This window comes from Ovis aries, chromosome 3 (genome assembly GCF_016772045.2).
Source record: "Ovis aries strain OAR_USU_Benz2616 breed Rambouillet chromosome 3, ARS-UI_Ramb_v3.0, whole genome shotgun sequence".
Lineage (NCBI taxonomy): Eukaryota > Metazoa > Chordata > Mammalia > Artiodactyla > Bovidae > Ovis > Ovis aries.
This window is the reverse complement of record NC_056056.1, coordinates 24,353,222-24,373,520: the sequence shown is the minus strand read 5'-3', so window position 1 is coordinate 24,373,520 and position 20,299 is coordinate 24,353,222.

The following is a 20,299-nucleotide window of genomic DNA, read 5'->3' as shown; positions in this document are numbered from 1 at the left end:
ACCTCCAGGGTCACAGTGACAAAATGCTTATGGGCTGGAAGAGGATGGAGCCATTAGAGTGAGGAAATGAACGCTGGCTTTTTCCCCCTCAGCAGGCACAATGGGAGCCGATGGGGAGTGAACAAAGCATGCCCACTTGGGTGGGAGGCTGGTGGTGGGGAGCGGGCCCTGTTCTCTGGCCCGGGAGTTAATGTCGGCCGGCGGGACAATAGGAGCGGTGACCCGGCTGCGGCTTTAGAGTGAGAACACTGCCGGGGTCAGAGCTGCCTGACCCCCAGCGAGGTTAACCAGATCAAAGCCTCCGCTGAAGGCCCAGCCCACTGTGCCCCTAATGACTGTAAAATTGGTGTTTCCACCAGCGTTGGCCTAGCTACCTCTTCAGGTAGCCGGAGATCAGGGGTATGAGCCAGCAAGGATGCGACGCCCCCCAGGACATCATCTTGCCTACCTGGTGACCTCACCCCTTTTCCTGAACTGTTCAGCTGGACACCCGCACCCAACCCACCCACCCTTCCCGAATGCATCCATCACCCCTCCTGACTTTCTGGTTCTGTTTTAAGTAACAAAATAATAACACTCAGCTTTTCACTTGTTAAAATGTTGAGTCATCAGTAGATAATGTAGAACCATGACTATCCTTCATACAACATTTGTTTTGTGTCATAAAAGTAAGGCTCACCCGTTTTACAAAATAGAGAAAAAAACAAAGAAGACAACCATGCCAGAGAGGAGCTCTGGCTGTCAGCCTTAGTATATTTGTTGCCAGGCTTCTCCCTGTGCATTTAGATACAGGTAGGGTCATTTTCTGCTTATAATTTCATAGCCCACATATTTTTATATCCTAAGCATATTCTCATGTGACTCAGAACTCCCCACAACCATGATGTTTAACATCTACATCAGGCTTCAAGGCAATCATACCTAGAATAGCACAGAATGGGTGTGATTAAACATTCACCTTAGGCTGGTTCTCATGCTCTATTGATATGAATACTTTTGTGATGAACATCTGTGGCGAAGGCTGCATCCACATTCCTAATGATTTCTTTGCAGTAAATTCTCAGTGACGCATGGTGGAATCATCTAATCAAACAGTATAAATGTTTTGGAAGAAAACTTATTTTTGTTTTTAAAAGAGATTTAAGAGCTGAATGTCCCTGGCAGTCCAGTGGTTAAGACTCCAAGCTTCCAATACATGGGGCATGGTTCAATCCCTGGCTGGGGAAGTTATGAATTCAGTGTGTTGAGGTCAAAAAGAAAATTATTAAGAGCCTATCATGTAGTGATCACTGAAGATACAGAGACCAATGAGATGTAGTCTCTACTCTCTGAGAACTCAGAAATCACAAGCACACACACCACTCCAGTTCCCATGCAAAATGGGCTGCTATTCTCATTCTGCATGGAAATCGTTTAATAAAACAATACCAAAACAAACAAACAAACAAAATGAAGAGTTTGGGGGAGAGGGAATATGCCCATAATCTTTGGCCTTCCCTGTAACATAAAACTTGAAAGTTCTTTTGCCATTCGAGAGTCATTTTCACAGCACACTCAATCAAGGACTCCCACTCTTCTTGGAGTCAAGAAGCCTATGGAAGATGAATGATTTGGGACAAATGGGCACTGCCACCTCCTCTGCCAGCCTGGTTCCTGCCTCTGGGTCTTTGTTCGGGTCATCCCCTACCTGGAATGCCTCTTTCCAGAAAAGTTCTTAATTGGCCAGATTAAGGCCAGATCTAATTCTATCCCAGAAGTCTCCTAGGCCTCCCCAGTCCACACTGAATTCCTTCCCTACTCACTGTCATGACCACAAATATCAGCCTTTAAAGAAACATGAGCTCCTCGGGGACAGGAATCTTGATTTACTCATCTCATGGAACTTGGCATATCACTGAAACTTAATAGATGCTTAATGAATCAATCAAAAGATATGTGAGTTAGTCAGTTCAGTCACTCAGTCATGTCAGACTCTTTGTGACCCCATGAATCGCAGCACGCCAGGCCTCCCTGTCCATCACCAAATCCCGGAGTTCACTCAGACTCACGTCCATCGAGTCAGTGATGCCATGCAGCCATCTCATCCTCTGTCATCCCCTTCTCCTCCTGCCCCCAATCCCTCCCAGCATCAGAGTCTTTTCCAATGAGTCAACTCTTCGCATGAAGTGGCCAAAGTACTGGAGTTTCAGCTTTAGCATCATTCCTTCCAAAGAAATCGCAGGGCTGATCTCCTTCAGAATGGACTGGTTGGATCTCCTTGCAGTCCAAGGGACTCTCAAGAGTCTTCTCCAACACCACAGTTCAAAAGCATCAGTCCTTCGGCACTCAGCCTTCTTCACAGCCCAACTCTCACATCCATACATGACTACGGGAAAAACCATAGCCTTGACTAGACGGACCTTAGTCGGCAAAGTAATGTCTCTGCTTTTTAATATACTATCTAGGTTGCTCATAACTTATCTTTCAAGGAGTAAGCGTCTTTTAATTTCATGGCTGCAATCACCATCTGCAGTGATTTTGGAGGCCCCCAAAATAAAGTCTGACACTGTTTCCACTGTTTCCCCATCTATCTGCCATGAAGTGATGGAACCAGATGCCATGATCTTTGTTTTCTGAATGTTGAGCTTTAAGCCAACTTTTTCACTCTCCTCTTTCACTTTCATCAAGAGGCTTTTTAGTTCCTCTTCACTTTCTGCCATAAGGGTGGTGTCATCAGCATGTCTGAGGTTATTGATAATTCTCCCGGCAATCTTGATTCCAGCTTGTGTTTCTTCCAGTCCAGCGTTTCTCATGATGTACACTGCATAGAATTTAAGTAAGCAGGGTGACAATATACAGCCTTGATGTACTCCTTTTCCTATTTGGAACCAGTCTGTTGTTCCATGTCCAGTTCTAACTGTTGCTTCCTGACCTGCATACAGATTTCTCAAGAGGCAGGTCATGTGGTCTGGTATTCTCATCTCTTTCAGAATTTTCCACAGTTTGTTGTGATCCACAAGGTCAAAGGCTTTGGCATAGTCAATAAATCAGAAATAGATGTTTTCTGGAACTCTCCTGCTTTTTCCATGATCCAGCAGATGTCGGCAATTTGATCTCTGGTTCCTCTGCCTTTTCTAAAACCAGCTTGAACATCAGGAAGTTCATGGTTCATGTATTGCTGAAGCCTGGCTTGGAGAATTTTGAGCATTACTTTACTAGAGTGTGAGATGAGTGCAATCGTGCAGTAGTTTGAGCATTGTTTGGCATTGCCTTTCTTTGGGATTGGAATGAAAAGTGACCTTTTCCAGTCCTGTGGCCACTGCTGAGTTTTCCAAATTTGCTGGCATATTGAGTGCAGCACTTTCACAGCATCATCTTTCAGGATTTGAAATAGCTCAACTGGAATGCCATCACCTCCACTAGCTTTGTTCATAGTGATGCTTTCTAAGGCCCACTTGACTTCACATTCCAGGATGTCTAGCTCTAGATGAGTGATCATCTAGAAATAACTCCAGAAAGAATGAAGGGATAGAGCCAAAGCAAAACAATACCCAGCTGTGGATGTGACTGGTGATAGAAGCAAGGCCCAATGCTATAAAGAGCAATATTGCATAAGAACCTGGAATGTCAGGTCCATGAATCAAGGCAAATTGGAAGTGGTCAAACAGGAGATGGCAAGGGTAAACATCGACATTCTAGGAATCAGCGAACTAAAATGGACTGGAATGGGTGAATTTAACTCAGATGACCATTATATCTACTACTGTGGGCAGGAATCCCTCAGAAGAAACGGAGTACCCATCATGGTCAACAAAAGAGTCCGAAATGCAGTACTTGGATGCAGTCTCAAAAATGACAGAATGATCTCTGTTCGTCTCCAAGGCAAACCATTCAATATCATGGTAATGCAAGTCAATACCCCAACCAGTAATGCTGAAGAAGCTGAAGTTGAACAGTTCTATGAAGACCTACAAGACCTTTGAGAACTAACACCCCAAAAAGATGTCCTTTTCATTATAGGGGACTGGAATGCAAAAGTAGGAAGTCAAGAAACACCTGGAGTAACAGGCAAATTTGGCCTTGGAATGCCGAATGAAGCAAGGCAAAGACTCAGAGAGTTTTGCCAAGAAAATGCACTGGTCATAGCAAATACCCTCTTCCAACAACACAAGAGAAGACTCTACCCATGGACATCACCAGATGGTCAACACCGAAATCAGATTGATTATATTCTTTGTAGCCAAAGATGGAGAAGCTCTATACAGTCAACAAAAACAAGACCAGGAGCTGACTGGCTCAGATCATGAATTCCTTATTACCAAATTCAGACTTAAATTGAAGAAAGTAGGTAAAACCGCAAGACCATTCAGGTATGACCTAAATCAAATCCCTTATGATTATACAGTGGAAGTGAGAAATAGATTTAAGGGCCTAGATCTGATAGACAGAGTGCCTGATGAACTATGGAATGAGGTTCATGACATTGTACAGGAGACAGGGATCAAGACCATCCCCATGGAAAAGAAATGCAAAAAAGCAAAATGGCTGTCTGGGGAGGCCTTACAAATAGCTGTGAAAGGAAAAGAAGCAAAAAGCCAAGGAGAAAAGGAAAGATATAAGCATCTGAATGCAGAGTTCCAAAGAATAGCAATAAGACATAAGAAAGCCTTCTTCAGTGATCAATGCAAAGAAATAGAGGAAAACAACAGAATGGAAAGACTAGAGATCTCTTCAAGAAAATTAGAGATACCAAGGGAACATTTCATGCAAAGATGGGCTCGATAAAGGACAGAAATGGTATGGACCTAACAGAAGCAGAAGATATTAAGAGGAGGTGGCAAGAATACACAGAAGAACTGTACTAAGACATGTACCACTTGTTAAAGGATAAACTGAGGCATATGACAATCTTGTAGCATTTATTTGAGCAAAAGCTGATTCCCATCAGATAGTACCAAACCAGAAGTCATCAGAATGACAGGAGCCAGGGTCAAAACTTTTACAGAGAAGACAAAGAAGCAAAGCAAGAAAATTATTTGATTGGTTATAATTTATTTGCCTCATTCAGGAGAGTCTAGTTGGCTATTTATGTTTGGTTACCTTTGGGTTTGAATTTCTTAATCTTGAGGCAATATAGGCTTAGGTTTGGTTTTCCTTCCTAGGCTACTTAGGAGCTACCCTAGTTACTCAGATAGTAAAGCATCCACCTGCAATTCAGGAGACCTGGGTTCGATCCCTGGATTGGGAAGATCACCTGAAGATGGAAATGACAACCTACTCCAGGATTCTTGCCTGGAGAATACCAGGGACAGAGGAGCCTGGTGGGCTACAATCCATGGGGTCGCAAAGAGTTGGACATGATTAAGCAACTGACACACACACCTGGGCTGCTTAACACATTAGAACCACCTCAATCTAATGGCACCCTTGTTAAATTAATTAACATACTCTTTGCTATTGACTAATTATTTCCTTTGTGTTAATTGTATCTCTTCAAATTGATTATATGATATAATGCTGAGGGGTTTGGAGACAAGTGAAGATCAAATCCCAACTCTGCCTATAACTTCTGGCAATCCTAAGTTTTCAGCTCAGTTCATTTCAGTCGCTCAGTCATGTCCGACTCTTGGCAACTTCATGGACTGCAGCATGCCAGGCTTCCCTGTCCATCACCAACTCCCAGAGCTTGCTCAGACTTACGTCCATCGAGTTGGTGATGCCATCCAACCAACTCATCCTCTATCGTCCCCTTCTCCTCCTGCCCCCAATCCTTTCCAGCATCAGGGTCTTTTCTAATGAGTCAGTTCTTCACATCAGGTGGCCAAAGTATTGGAGCTTCAGCTTCAGCATCAGTCCTTCCAATGAATATTCAGGACTGGTTTCCTTTAGGTTGGACTGGTTGGATCTCCTTGCAGTCTGAGGGACTCTCAAGAGTGTTCTCCAGCACCATAGTTCAAAAGCATCAGTTCTTCAGTGCTCAGCTTTCTTTATGGTACAACTCTCACATGCATACATGACTACTGGAAAATCCATAGCTTTGACTAGATGGACCTTTGTTGGCAAAGTAATGTCTCTGCTTTTTAATATGCTGTCTAGGTCGGTCGTAGCTTTTCTCCCAAGGAGCAAGCGTCTTTTAATTTCATGGCTCCAGTTACCATTTACAGTTATTTTGAACCCACCCCCCCACCCCCAAAATGAATGAATTTCTCACTGTTTCCATTGTTTTCCCATCTATTTGCCATGAACTGACGGGACCAGATGCCATGATCTTCGTTTTTTTAATGTTGAGTTTTAAGCCAACTTTTCCACTCTCCTCTTTCACTTTCATCAAGAGACTCTTTAGTTCTTTGCTTTCTGCCATAAGGATGGTGTCATCTGCATATTTGAGTTTACTGATATTTCTCCCAGCAATCTTGATTACAGCTTGTGCTTCATCCAGCCCAACATTCACATCATGTACTCTGCATGTAAGTTAAATAAGCAGGGTGACAATATACAGCCTTGACATACTCCTTTCCCGATTTGGAGCCAGTCTGTTGTTCCATGTCCGGTTCTAACTGTTGCTTCTTGACCTGCACACAGATTTCTCAGGAGGCAGGTAAGTTGGTCTCTTTAAGAATTTTCTGCAGCAAGAATTCTAAGGCAAGGACTGTAGCAAGAATGAAACAATGTTGTAACAGAGAATAAAGTGAAAGTGAGCTCAGTAGCGTCTGACTCTCTGTGACCCCATGGACTGTATGTAGACTGCCAGATGCCTCAGTTCACAGAATTCTCCAGGCAAGAATATTGAAATGGGTAGGCATTCCCTTCTCCAGGGGATCTTCCCAACGTGGGTCTCAAGCACTGCAGGCAGATTCTTTATCCACAAGTAAGCTTACAAAGATTGCTGGTGTGGTGCCAAAAGACTTACAGGAGCCAATCCGAAGGACTGCCCCTAATCAAAAATGACACAATTTTAGGATGAAAACCAAAAATAACTGAAAGGAAGGAAATTTGAAATCAATACATATACAAAAATCTATGAGTTCATAAACATTTTAAAAATGTCATCATTCACTTTGAAAGTTATTTGGGCACAAAGTCATTCTGAAAATTAATTTTAAAAAAAAGGAGGACTCCAACATCTTAAATGAGAATTAAGTGATATAGTTCCTTTATCTCATATTAATTTATGTTAGTGCAGGGTAAGTGTTCAATCTGGGCTTCCCAGTTGGTTCACTGGTAAAGAATCTGTCTGTCAATACAGGAGATGCAAGTAACATGGGCTTGATCCCTGGAGAAGGAAATGGCAATCCACTCCAGTATTCTTGCCTAGGAAATCTCATAGACAGAGGAACCTGATGGGCTCAGAAGGGTCTCAAAAGAGCCAGACACGTCTTAGTGACCAAGCAACAACAAAGGTTCAATAAAATTATTACTGGACATTGAGAATGTTTTTTAAGATGAGAAAATGAATCACCTTTTTCTTTTTAAATTCCTTACTTCCTTCTTTTGCTTCATTATCTCTATTTCACCAATGACCAGCTTAGGCTCAGGCTCCTAGTAGGTGCTCAAGGAGGCCTGATCAATTCCCATGTCAGAATCCACACAAGTCTTTCAATATCACATTCTTCCTCCTTTGACTTTGTAAAAGGCAGGATGAGAAAGTCCCACTGGCAAAAGGCGAGGGCTCTGGGAGCGCACACTTTGATGCAGGCAGGGACTCTGCCCTCCTCTCTCTGCCTCTTTAATAGGAGCCAAGGAAGGAATCTGCCTTAAGAAACCAGATCATTAGCGCTCAAAGAGACCCTTGAGAATACCCCATCCAACCCCCTCATCTGCAGATGAAGGAACTGGGGCTCTGGGAGGTTAAGTGACTCACCCAAGATCACAAAGCCAGGCTGCCAGGCTCCAGCCTGGGGTTCTTTTCACTGTGCTTCTTCAAGGAAGTCTCTGGAAAAGAAATTACAAAGTTCGGCTTTAAGATATCTGAGATGGATTTGCTGAGTTAACTGAGCTCAGCTCTGCTTCTAAAGAAAGGGGTGGGGGAGGTGGAAATATAATGGTTTAAACCACTCTGTATGATAAGGTTCCCAGGGACTCTTCTGCACAGCATTTGGAATATCACTGTGGACATCTCATGGATGTTCAGAGGTGGGATCACAGTTTCTTCCAAATGTTCCTAGACCAAAGGGCCATGGAACAGACTCTGAATGAGCCTGGGATTCCCATATCAGCATAGGAGCAAAGAACCCTGCCCCTCCCTCCAGTCCAGCCACCGGTACAAACTCCAAGACGTCCAGACCACACTCCTCTCCCTAAATATTCTTCTGTCTTCCCCATCTAAAACTGGCACCATCCACTCAAATGCTCAGGTCCACCATCTGGGAGTCATTTTGATCCTGCTTTTTTTTTTTTTTCCTGTATCTTTTACATCCTATCCAGTGACAAGTCCCTCTGGGTCTTTCATGAAAGCACATCTGGGGCACGGGCGATACAGTGTAGGGGTGTGGGGCTACAAAATGTCAAATGTAAGACAGGCGCAAGGATGTGTTGTACAACACAGCGAATACAGCCAATAATTTGTAATAACTGTAAATGGAAAGTAACCTTTAAAATTGTATAAATATTAAAATTTAAAAAAAAAAAACACATCTAGAATCTGATGACTGCCATCCTTCTTCACTGCTATCTCCTCGCCCAAACCACAAGCTCTCCAGCATGGGCTGCACCTGTAGCCTGCTACCCATTCTCCCTACCATCACTGTTCATCCTTAACCCTCCACATTCCACCCAACAGGGACCATGTTTGAAATGCAGAATCCAGGTTACATCTCTCCCCCTGCAGCCAAACCTCCAGACACTTCCTATCACACTTCAAAGAAAACCCAAAGGAAATCCTCAACATCTCCGAAAGGCCTTGTTAGCTCAGGCCCCTGCCTCTCCAGGCTCCTGTCCAGGCCCCTGCTATTGCTACTATACCCCAGGTTCACGGACTTTCTATCCCAACACATGAACTCTCTATCCCTGGGATAGTCCTCCTAGGACAGACGCTATGTTCTCCTTCTGGGCTTAGTTCCATGTCAGCTTAGCAGAAAGCCCTCTGGACCCACCCCACCCCAGTCACTCTCTGCTGTTGCTCTTTTCTTTTGTGGCTCTTCAAACTATCGTTCTCAGCATAAGATTCATCCTCTTACACGTGTGTCTGTCTGTTACTATTATCTGCCTACCAACGCAAGAGACGCAAGAGATTCGGGTTCAATCCCTGAAACAGAAGAGGCTTTGAAGAAGGAAATGGCAACCGAGTCCAGTATCTTGTCTGGGAAATCTCATGAGTAACCTGGCAGGTTACAGTCCATGGGGTCACAAAGCACATAAGCTATCTGCTACCCTTTCTAGGGTAAGCCCCAAGACAACAGAACTTAACTTGGCTTGCTCAAGGATACACCCTCTGTGCCTTGCACACCGCAGGTGCCAATAGCAATTTGTCAAAGGTGTGAATGCAGCTTCTGAGGTGGAGTGAGCTGAGGGGACAGCCTCTAGGAGTCAACAAAAAGAAGATCAATATCAAGAAACCTTCCCTGGCACTTCCCTGGTGGTACAGGGGATGAGAATCTCCCTGCCAATGTGGGGGACACAGGTTCAATCTCCGGTTGGGGAAGATTCCACATGCCTTGGAGCAATTAAGCCCATGTGCCATAGCTACTGAAGCCCACACGCCCAGAACCCACAGTCCACAACAAGAGACACCACTGCAATGAGGAGCCTGTACACTACATGGAAGACCAGTCCCCGCTCACCGCCACTAGAGAAAGCCCGCTAAAAATAAAAGCAATTAAATAAATAAATTAAAAGTATTTTTTTTCTAAAAAAGGAAGAAACTTTCCCTGGCCCCTTCCAGGATCCCATTGGAACCCAGATGTACTACTGTTTCTCTCACTTGACCGCACTTTGGAATCACAAAGGAGAGTTTTGAAAACACTGATGCCTGAGTTCTATCCACAGCCAATTTTATTTAATTGATCTAAGATGTGCTTGGGTTGGGACTATTCAAGCTTCACCTAGCAATTCCCATGTGCTGCCCAGTTTGGGAACCATGGTTCTCACCTTGTCTGCAGCAGTAGGCAGAAAATGCTCCTGGTGCTGTACTTTGAAAGGAAGGACAAGGGCAAAGGAAGAAAGAAACAACATTAATTGAATATCTTCCATATACAAGATATTCCTCCTATTCTAGGTCATGTGACTTCCCAGATTGCTCAAGTGGTAAAGAATACATTTGCCAATGCAGGAGACTCAGGAGACATGGGTTCGATCCCTGGATCAGGAAGCTCCCTTGGAGGAGGAAATGGCAGTCCACTCCAGTATTCTTGCCTGGGAAACCCCATGAAAAGAGGAGCCTGGTGGGCTACAGTACATGGATGGCCAAGAGGCGGACATGACTGAGTGACTAAGTACACACACATACGAGATAATGCACATGCTCCTTCCTTTAGCTTTGAAGGATACACTGTGAGATGGCCATTATTTATTTCACCAATTTAACAAACCCTTAGTATTTACCGTTTTTCAGGCACTGTCCTAATCTCTTTACACTATTAATTCGCTAAAGCTTCGTAGCAAACTCTTGAAGCAGGAACTGTTATCACCCTCACTGGAGATCCAGTACAGCCAAGGTCTAGTAAGTGTCAGCACCACCATCAGAACCCAGTCTGTTTCAGTCCAAGTCCTTAACCTCTATTGTTATCCTGCCTCTGTTACTATCTCTATTTGATAAAGAACTTGCAGTTTGAAGACATAAAATATCTTGTTCCGAGTCACAGAGCAGATGTTCATAGCAGCTTCATTCATAACTGCCAGAATGCGGAAGCAACAAAAAAGACATCCTCCAGATAAACTACAGTACATCCAAACAATGGAATATTTGTTGTTGTTGTTTAGTCACTAAACCACGTGACTCTTTTACAATCCCATGGATTGCCCGCCAGGCTCCTTGGTTCATGGGGTCTTCCAGACAAGAATACTGGAGTGGATTACCATTTCCTTCCCCAGTAGATCTTCCTGACCAGGGGTCAAACCCACATCTCCTGCATTGACAGGATTCTTTCCCACTGAGCCACCAGGTAATAGGAATATTATCCAGCACTAAAAAGAAAGGAGCGTTCAAGCCATGGAAGGACATGGAGGAAACTTAAATGTGTATAAATTACTAAGCGAAAGGAGTCTATCTAAAAAGATTACATTCTATATGGTTCCAACTATAGGACAGTCTGAAAAAGGCAAACGATGGAGGCAGTATAAAAATCAGTGGTTTTCAGGGGCCAGAGAGAGGGAGGGATGAATAGGTGGAATGCAAAGTATTATAGAGCAGTGGAAATGATGCTGCATGTATGAGGCTGCAGTGATGGGTACATGGCATTATCTGTCTAAACACATGGAATGCCCAACACCAGAAGTGAACCCTAATATAAGCTATGGACTTTGGGCAATAATGATGCTTCAGTGTAGATTCATTGACTGTAACAAATGTACTATCCTGGGCAGGGGTGTGGGGGGATGTTGATCACAGGAGAGACTGTGCATGTTAGGGAATAGGGCTGTTGGTGGGAATTCTCTATCTTCCTCTCAGTTTTGTTATGAACCCAAACCTGTTATAAATCTATGTGAAAGTGAAAATGAAAGTTGTTCAGTTATGTCTGACTCTTTGTGACCCCATGCACTATATATATAGTTCATGGAATTCTCTAGGCCAGGATACTGGAGTGGGTAGCCTTTCCCTTCTCCAGGGGATGTTCCCAACCGAGGGATCCAACCCAGGCCTCCTGCATTGCGGGTAGATTTTTTACCAGCTGAGCCACAAGCGAACCGCCCTCCCCAACTGTAAATATATAGATACAGTCTGTTTCATTAAAAAAAAAAAAAAAGTTGCATGATGATTCATCCAATTTCAAATCCTACTCCCTATATTTTTTATGTGGTACATCTTCTAGCATCATTTAGCTTCTAAGAGCTTTGATATCAAGGACCTCAAGTTTTACTGTTTCTTATTTTCCCAAAAATCTTGCAATAGTGCACAGTAGATGCTTAATAAACAGTTGTTTGAAGTGGAAATTGTAGGAGTGTTCTAAGAAATAAAGTCAGATCAACTTCAGGTTATTTAACCTCCCTGGGACTCGATGTTCTCATTTGTAAAATGGGGATAGTAATGTTACATTCCTTATGAGGATTTTATGACAATTAATTGAAATGATGTATTTGAAAAGCTTAGAAAACCTCTAGACATATAAAAGCTCAATGGATATTAGTCACTGTGGTATTATTATTATTGCACTCTTACCCTTGTCCAGATGGGTGCATTTTGTGGTTTAATCAGAGTGTAGAGACCATCTCAGGGTGTGTTGTTTTCATCAGGATTGTCTCAGTCATTTCCCCATGGTTCTCTATACTTTCCTTAATTACCATTTTAGCTATGATGCTGTGCTGTCCTTAGTTGCTCAGTTGTGTCCAACTCTTTGTGACCCTACGGATTATAGCCCACCAGGCACCTCTGTCCATGGGGATTCTCCAGGCAAGAATACTGGAGTGGGTTGCCATGCCCTTCTCCAGGGCACCTTCCCAACCCAGGGATAGAACCCAGGTCTCCTGCATTAAAGGTGGATTTGTGACCATCTGAGCCACCAGGAAACAGGTTATCAAGGTGGTAACCCCCTGGGTGATTGGTTTTCAATGCAGCAAACATTTCCTGAATACTTGCTCTGTGCCAATTCTGTGCTAGGGTCTTCAGAAGATACAAAGAAATATTTGTAAGGTATGTTCCTTTACCCTCACTCTCAAGAAAATCACATCTGCTATAATTAAATCTAAGGAAATTTCCTCACTAGCCTAGGGGAAGAAGAAATCAATCCAAGCCAAGGGGAGATTTGGATTTTGAAAATGAGTGCTCTTTCTAAAAAAGTCTTCTGGTGAATATGAACTAGAATTCTAAATGAATGGCAGGTACCTCGAAATCATCAGGTTTATAGATGGGGAAGTAGAGGCCCAGAGAGGGCAAGAGAGTTGCCCAAGGCCACACAGCACTGTGGTGACCTGAGTGGGAAGAACGTAAGCTGGTGTATAGTGACTGCTCTTCTGGGTCATGGGAAGAAGAAACCAAGAACATAGAATTTGAGATTCAGAAGAACTATTCTTCTGCCACGGCTGTGGGCTTCCCCAGAGGCCCAGCTGGTAAAGAACCCATCTGCCAATGCAGGAGACGCAAGAGATGCAGATTCGATCCTTTTGTAGGAAAGATCCCCTGGAAAAGCAAATGACAACTCACTCCAATATTCTTGCCTGAAAAATCCCATGGATATAGGAGTCTGGCAGGCTATACCGTCCATGGGGTCCAGAGAGTCAGACACAACTGAGCGCAAACGCATGCATGAACCATGCCTGTAAGGACTTGGATGGTTATTAACCCTGTCTGATCCTCAGCTGCCTTCCGCCACCTATTACATAAGCATTTTGAACCCCGTAAAACATTACTAATTCAGGCTGGAGTCATTTAGAAATTTTTTTTAAGCCCAGTTTGTCAGCCTCTAAAAATTAGCCTAGGTAAATGAAAGTATGATTAACCTTATCCTCTGCAAAGTATTTTGATATTCATCTTATTTGAGCAAAGGCTTTTCCTTTAACACAACTAATAGTGATGAGGAAATAGGTCCAGAGAGTCCAGGTGACTTATCTGAAAACATCCTCCTGGAAAGAAAGCATGAATACAAACCCACTTTGGCCAAGTCCATACCTTTGCCTATTGCGCTTTGTGGGAAGTGACTTGGGTTTTGTTATCATTGTTTTAACAGACACACAATTATCCCAGGTTTCACATCCACGCTGTGAATACTGGAAATATGAATGAGTTGACTGAAATGCTCTCTTATATATTTATGAGCACGTACAAGTCACTCGTCTGTTTCATCCATTCATTATTAGTAACTGGAGAGACACCCAGAGGTCCGTAGCCATCCATGAACTTGGGAATCCAGCACGACTCAGCTCCAGAGGCTTTCAGCACAGTTCCAATGTATTTCACAGTTAAAACTAACAAACATTCATTGCAAACATTTATTACCATCCTGGGCACTGTCTCTGCGCTGCAGGAAAAGTTGGCCAGGTCTGAGCCCTTTCAACAGTTGGGGCAAAGGTGTCAGGAGGCTGAAGGCAAGTTTTCCAAACTCCTCACAGTGGCGGGAGTCCTGAGTTAGAGAAGATGCTTGGACCTCTGGGACTGCTTTGAAAGGCTTTAGGGAAGGAGGCCCTGTGGGAAATGCCTGGAACTCTCTCAAATTGGCTCCATTTCAGACCCCCAAGACCAAGAAAGCATTCAAAGGGGAGTCCTGAAGGAACCATTTATATGGAGATCTTCTCGGGAAGCTGTTCACAGGGGCTTGGATGCAGGCCACGGCTAACAGGGCTATTTCTGTTCCAACCAGAAGACGCCTAACTATCTCTGGCTTCTAACCAGTTATAATGGCTAAATACACCCACTTTAAAAAGAAAGAGGGAAAGAAAGAAAAAGAGAGACGGGTGGGGGAAGACAGAAAAAAAAAAAAACAACAAGAAGGAAAGACAGAAAGAATATCTCGTCAAGAAAAACAAGGAGCTATGTTTTTTCCTTTAATTTCATGGTACTGCGAAGGGACCTCTCATCTCAGTCCATCCAGATGTTTGAAGTTACAGGATCCTAATTTCCATCCAACAGAAATCCACGGAACAGTGAGAGATGGACAGTGGTCTGAATGGCCCATACTAGAAATTACCACATGTGCTCCCTCCTGAGCTAGATTTCCAGGGGATCTGGGAGCCTGGTGATGCTACCCAGGGCCCCCCATCATATACAAGGTCTCCCTTCTTCTTCCACATCCTCCTCCCCACTTAATCTGCAGAGAGCAGGGGGAGCAGAACTTAGGAACTGGAGAATGCTGTCTATAAATCCAAGTTTCACTGACTCTACTTTCTTTGTGCGTAAAATGGAGATGATGACACACAACTAGGAAAATCCTCGTGTGAAAATGACATAAGTCAATTGCTGTAAAACACCTAGGAAGTGCCAGCAACAAAGGAGGTGCCCTCTGGGAGTCATAAACACCTTTCCCCACTGCATCAAGACTTTCCATGGAGTCCCATGGAGAATGTAAGTCACTGAGCACTTTAAGGGGGAAAATTCCCTTTCTGGTCCTTAGCATCCATGAGTTCTCTTACCCCAAACTAAGTGAAAGTCCCACTGAGATCAGGGTCACACTGAGAAGTGGGCGACTGACCTAAGTCTTAAAGGATAAGAACACCATTGAGTGTTTTTTTTTTTAAATTTTTATTTTTACTTTATTTTACTTTACAATACTCTATTGGTTTTGCCATACATTGACATGAATCCAGCACGGGTGTATATGAGTGTTAAACTGAAAAGAGAAGGGAGGAGAAAGGTTTTCAAGCAGAGGGAACCATGTGATGAAAGATAAGAAAGCCTGAAAATACCTGGGCAGACAACGGGCTCCACCTCTGATTTATCTCGTAACAGTGAAAATGTTAGGGTGCTTCTAGGTGTAGTTAGTCCAGCCATCAGTAAGTGCCGGTGGACCTAATGATTAACTAATTGATAACAAAGAGTTCCTAAGTGGTGTCTCCTCATGAGAAGCCTTTGTGACGTTGAGTGAGCTCATTAGGGTCTTGGAAAGGAGTTAGGCTCAGGTAAGACAGCGGACTTCCCTGGTGGCTCAGATGGTAAATCGTCTGCCTATAGTGCGGGAACCTGGGTTTGATCCCTGGGTCAGGAAGATCCTCTGGAGAAGGAAATGGCAATCCATTCCAGCACTCTTGCCTGGAAAATCCCATGGACGGAGGAGTGTAGTAGGTTACAGTCCATGGGGTTGCAAAGAGTCGGACACAACTGAGCAACCTCACTAACTTCACTAAGACAGCAGATGTGCCTGGGTTTTCCCCCAAGGATCGCCTGAACCACCAGCTCCAAAAGTGACAGGACCACTGGGGAGGGAACCACTCAGTGGCTGCAGGTGGCTGTCCATAACTCCCACCTTTTGCAGAGGCCTGGCACTTTCCAGCCTTTCCTGAGTGACGGCATTTCTTCTTTCTCTCCTTCTCCTATCGCCTCTAATTCTGACATCATGCCAAGCAACCCCAGCACAGCAAAGGTGTGTGCAGGTCTCACATCCTTTCACCTCCAGGATCATAGAACTTCCTGTCCAGGGCTGGTTAACTTCCTGGCTATCAATTTTTCCTCTTTAACACCAAGGCCTGTAGACCAAGGCTTCTCCAACTTTGATGTGTCTATAAAGTCAAAAGTCAAGTCGCTCAGTCATGTCTGACTCTTTGCGACTCCATGGACTGTAGCCTACGGGGTTCCTCCATCCATGGGATTTTCCAGGCGAGAATAATGGCGAGTGGGTTGCCATTTCCTTCTCCAGGAGATCTTCCTGACCCACGGATTGAACATGGGTCTCCTGCATTGTAATTAGATGCTTTACCATCTGAGCCACCAGGGAAGTCCAGATGTGTCTAAGACTCAGAAGTATTTTGCTAAAATGCAGGTTCTGACTGGGTAGATGTGGGATGGGGAGCCCAGTCATGCATGTCTAACAAGCTCCCCAATGATGCCAATGCTGCTAGTCCACCCATGGTTCACATTTTGAGTAGAGAGGCTTCAGACTGGAATGGCAATTGTCCCCCATCTTCTTATTATTGTTGTTTAGTTGCTAAGTCATGTCAGACTCCTTTACAACCCATGGACTGTAGCCTTCCAGGCTCCTCTGTCCATGGGGTTTCCTAGGCAAGAATATGGAAGTGGGTTGCCATTTCGTTTTCCAGGAGATCTTCCCAACCCAGGGATTGAACCCGCATCTCTTGTGTCTCCTGAACTGGCAAGCAGAGTCTTTACCACTGAGCCAACTGGGAAGACCAGTGATCACAAAAGCTCCTGGCCAGAGGAATACAGAACTCAGAGAACTCAGTAGCTGATAGGATTTTCTCTGCGCCTTCCTTTTGGGGAGCTGATAGCAATCTCTAGCACTGGTTCAGCAACTTGCTGTTTACACAGCCATTTCCTGTCTGTCATGTCAGTTCTCTTCCACCCACCATGTGAAGCACTTCAAGGAGGCATTTTCTCCCCAATGTGTCAAAGGAAGAAAGTGAGGCTGGGGGAGAGCTTCACTCTCCAAGCAGTTCAAATCTGTGCAGCACTGAGCTCACCTCCCTCAGGCCCGTTCTCACCACTGGCTGGCTCAAACCCACGACTGGGGTGGCCTCCAGTCTAGAACAGAGAGAAGAGGCAATGGAGTGCATCCTTTGAGAGGACACCTTGCCACGCCCATCGGTGATGGATGTTATCACTGCCAGGTCTCCGCTGTCCATCAAGTCTTCTTGGAGGCTCAGCCATCCCTCCACACTTTAAAAGAGCTTGCAGTGATCTTGTACTCTCAATGCTAGGCATCCTGCATACGTATCTCTCCTCTCCTCTTTACAACGGCCCTGAAAGATCAGATTTGTTCTTCTCTGGTTTACAGTTGAGGGAAGAAAAGAAACTACAAGATATTCAAGATCACAGAAAGTTACAGGATTCAGGGTCAAGGGCATCAGATAACCAAGTCTGTTCCTATAGTAATCGGCTTACATTTTTCAGTGTATCACTTATGCTCTCACCTCTAAGGTCCCCACATTATAGTGCCTTGCTAATCTAGAAATGTCTGCTGTGTTCTAGAAATATCTGCAGAATAGAATGAAATTGAATTAAACTGAATGATGCTTTCTAACACATTATACTTCAATAGTTTATTGCCTCTTGACGTGACCGGGAAACAGGGACACAGTGCTTCATACTCTGAATGCTCAGTCAACTTAAAGCTTCTGAAATTGCTTCAGAAAAAATGTTATAAACAGACATACAGTTATAAACAGGGCACTTTAGACACAATAATAATTTGTTTCTGTTTTCTACTTTCATGTAGGTAAAAGTCGACCTGTGCATAGATTTATTTCACCTTTTAAAATTGTATTCCTGGACTTCCCTGGTGATACAGTGGATAAGAATCTGTCTGCCATTTCAGGGGACATGGGTTCGATCCCTGGTCTGGGAAGATTCCACATGCCATGGAATAACTAAGCCCATGTACCACAACTACTGTGCCGGGGCTCTAGAACAGGTAAACTGCAACTACTGAAGCCTGTGCTCGGAACAAAAGAAACCACCACAGTGAGAAGCCCGTGCGCTGCCACGAGAGTGGTCCCTGCTCGCCACAACCAGCCTGCACACAGCAACAAAGACCCCGTGCAACCAAAATGAAAATAGACTTTAAAAAGAAAATAAATAAATAAAATTGTTTTCTAAGCAATCATGTTATTAATAATTACTCATTTTTAGTACATATTACTTCTCAGGTACTGCATCAGATAGACACTATGTCACCTAATCCTTACAAAAAGCCTAGAAAGTAGGTGTTAGTATCTTTGAAACTATGGAAAATGATGCTCAACAAGCTTAAATGCCTCTCCCCAAACCACAGCCTTAGTAACAGGGTTTTCAGAGTTCCTCTGACTCTGTCTCTCCTCTTCATTTTTGCCACAAAGTATCCTTCCAGTAGTGATACCAAGTTAGTTTGAAAATGACATCAAGTCGACTCATGTGGATGCTTTGAAGTCACCGACTCAATGGACATGAGTTTGAGCAAACTCCGGGAGATGGTGAAGGACAGGGAAGCCTGGCGTGCTGTAGTCCATGGGGTCGCAAAGAGTCAGACACGACTGAAAGACCGAACAACACCACCACTACCATTTAGATGGTTTTTTCATATTTATGACTTTTTTCTCCACTCCCCCGACCCTCACACCCTACCCTTGAAACAGATATACCAGTTGCTAGGTTACAGAACAATCAGCTGAAGCCCAGAGAATGATTATCATTACCAAAAGCCACCCAGATTTAGATCCAAAAGCAACCATTTTACTCAGTGGTCTGTTCCCAGTGATACTTATTTAGTCACAGCACATTATCCCATTTCTGCTGAGACCAGCCTATATCCCTCTTCATTTATTTATTTTTCACAGGGGTTGTGCCATGTGGCTTTCAGGACCTTAGTTCCTTGACCAAGGACTGAACACAGGTCCTGGCAGTGAAAGCACCAAGTTCTAACCAGTGGACCATCAGGGAAGTCCAAGACTATATTCCTTTTAGCCAAAGTCCCTGCAAGACTTGCAAAAAGGGTAAATTAAGAGGTTGAGATTAAGACATACACACTATTATAGATAACAGATAACCAATAGTATCTGTATTAGTGAAGTCACTCAGTTATGTCCAACTCTTTGCAACTTGGACTGTAGCCTGCTAGGCTCCTCCGTCCATGGGATTTTCCAAGCAAGGATACTAGACTGGGTTGCCATTTCCTTCTCCAGGGGATCTTCCAGACCCAGGGATCGAACTCTGGTCAATCTAAATTGCAGGCAGACTCTTAACTCTCTGAGCCACTAGGGAATCGCCAATAGTATCTGTAGAGCACAATACAAAATACTCAACATTTTGTAATAACCTATATTGGAAAAGAATCTGAAAAAAGTATATATATATATATATATGATATTGTAAATCACTTATATTTCAAAAAAAAAAAAAAGAATTGCAGAGAGTAAAAAGAACAGAGAGTCTCATTCAGAGAGAGTCATTGAGAAGGAATGTTTCCAAGCATGAAAATATTAACATTTTGGAGCTAATTTCATTAAAAAAAAAAAAACAATTACCCAAGTACCCCACTCACAATCTCATTCATTCAACCTAAATACTTGTTGAAAGAATAAAAATACAGCATCTAAAGTGCATTTTGCTCTGACATTTCAAGTGGTGAAAGCAAAAAAAGAGATCATAAAAGCTATGTTCATGTCTGGCTCAAATTGTCAGTAATTTCCCTTTTATAGAATTGATCCTCCGTGAATGACTTCCCCTGAGTTTCTGGCATAGTTTCAAACATAAAAAGCATGATAAAAAAAAAAACATTGAGGAAGAGCCTTCAGTTCAGTGATGAGATAGTCTTGAGTTCATCAGTATCTGTCTCTGATAGAAAAACACTCGTCATCTGGAAACAAGGGGCTGGAAAACTACAGTCTCAGCTCGGGATGGGAGATCTGGTATTTTAGGAACCTCCTCCAGATGCCTTATGGTCCCCAGGGAACCTGCAATACAGGAGACCCAGGTTCAATTCCTGGATTGGGAAGATCCCCTGGAGGAGGAAATGGCAACCAGGTATTCTTGCCTGGAGAATCCTATGGACAGAGAAGCCTGGCAGGCTACATACAATCCATGGGGTCG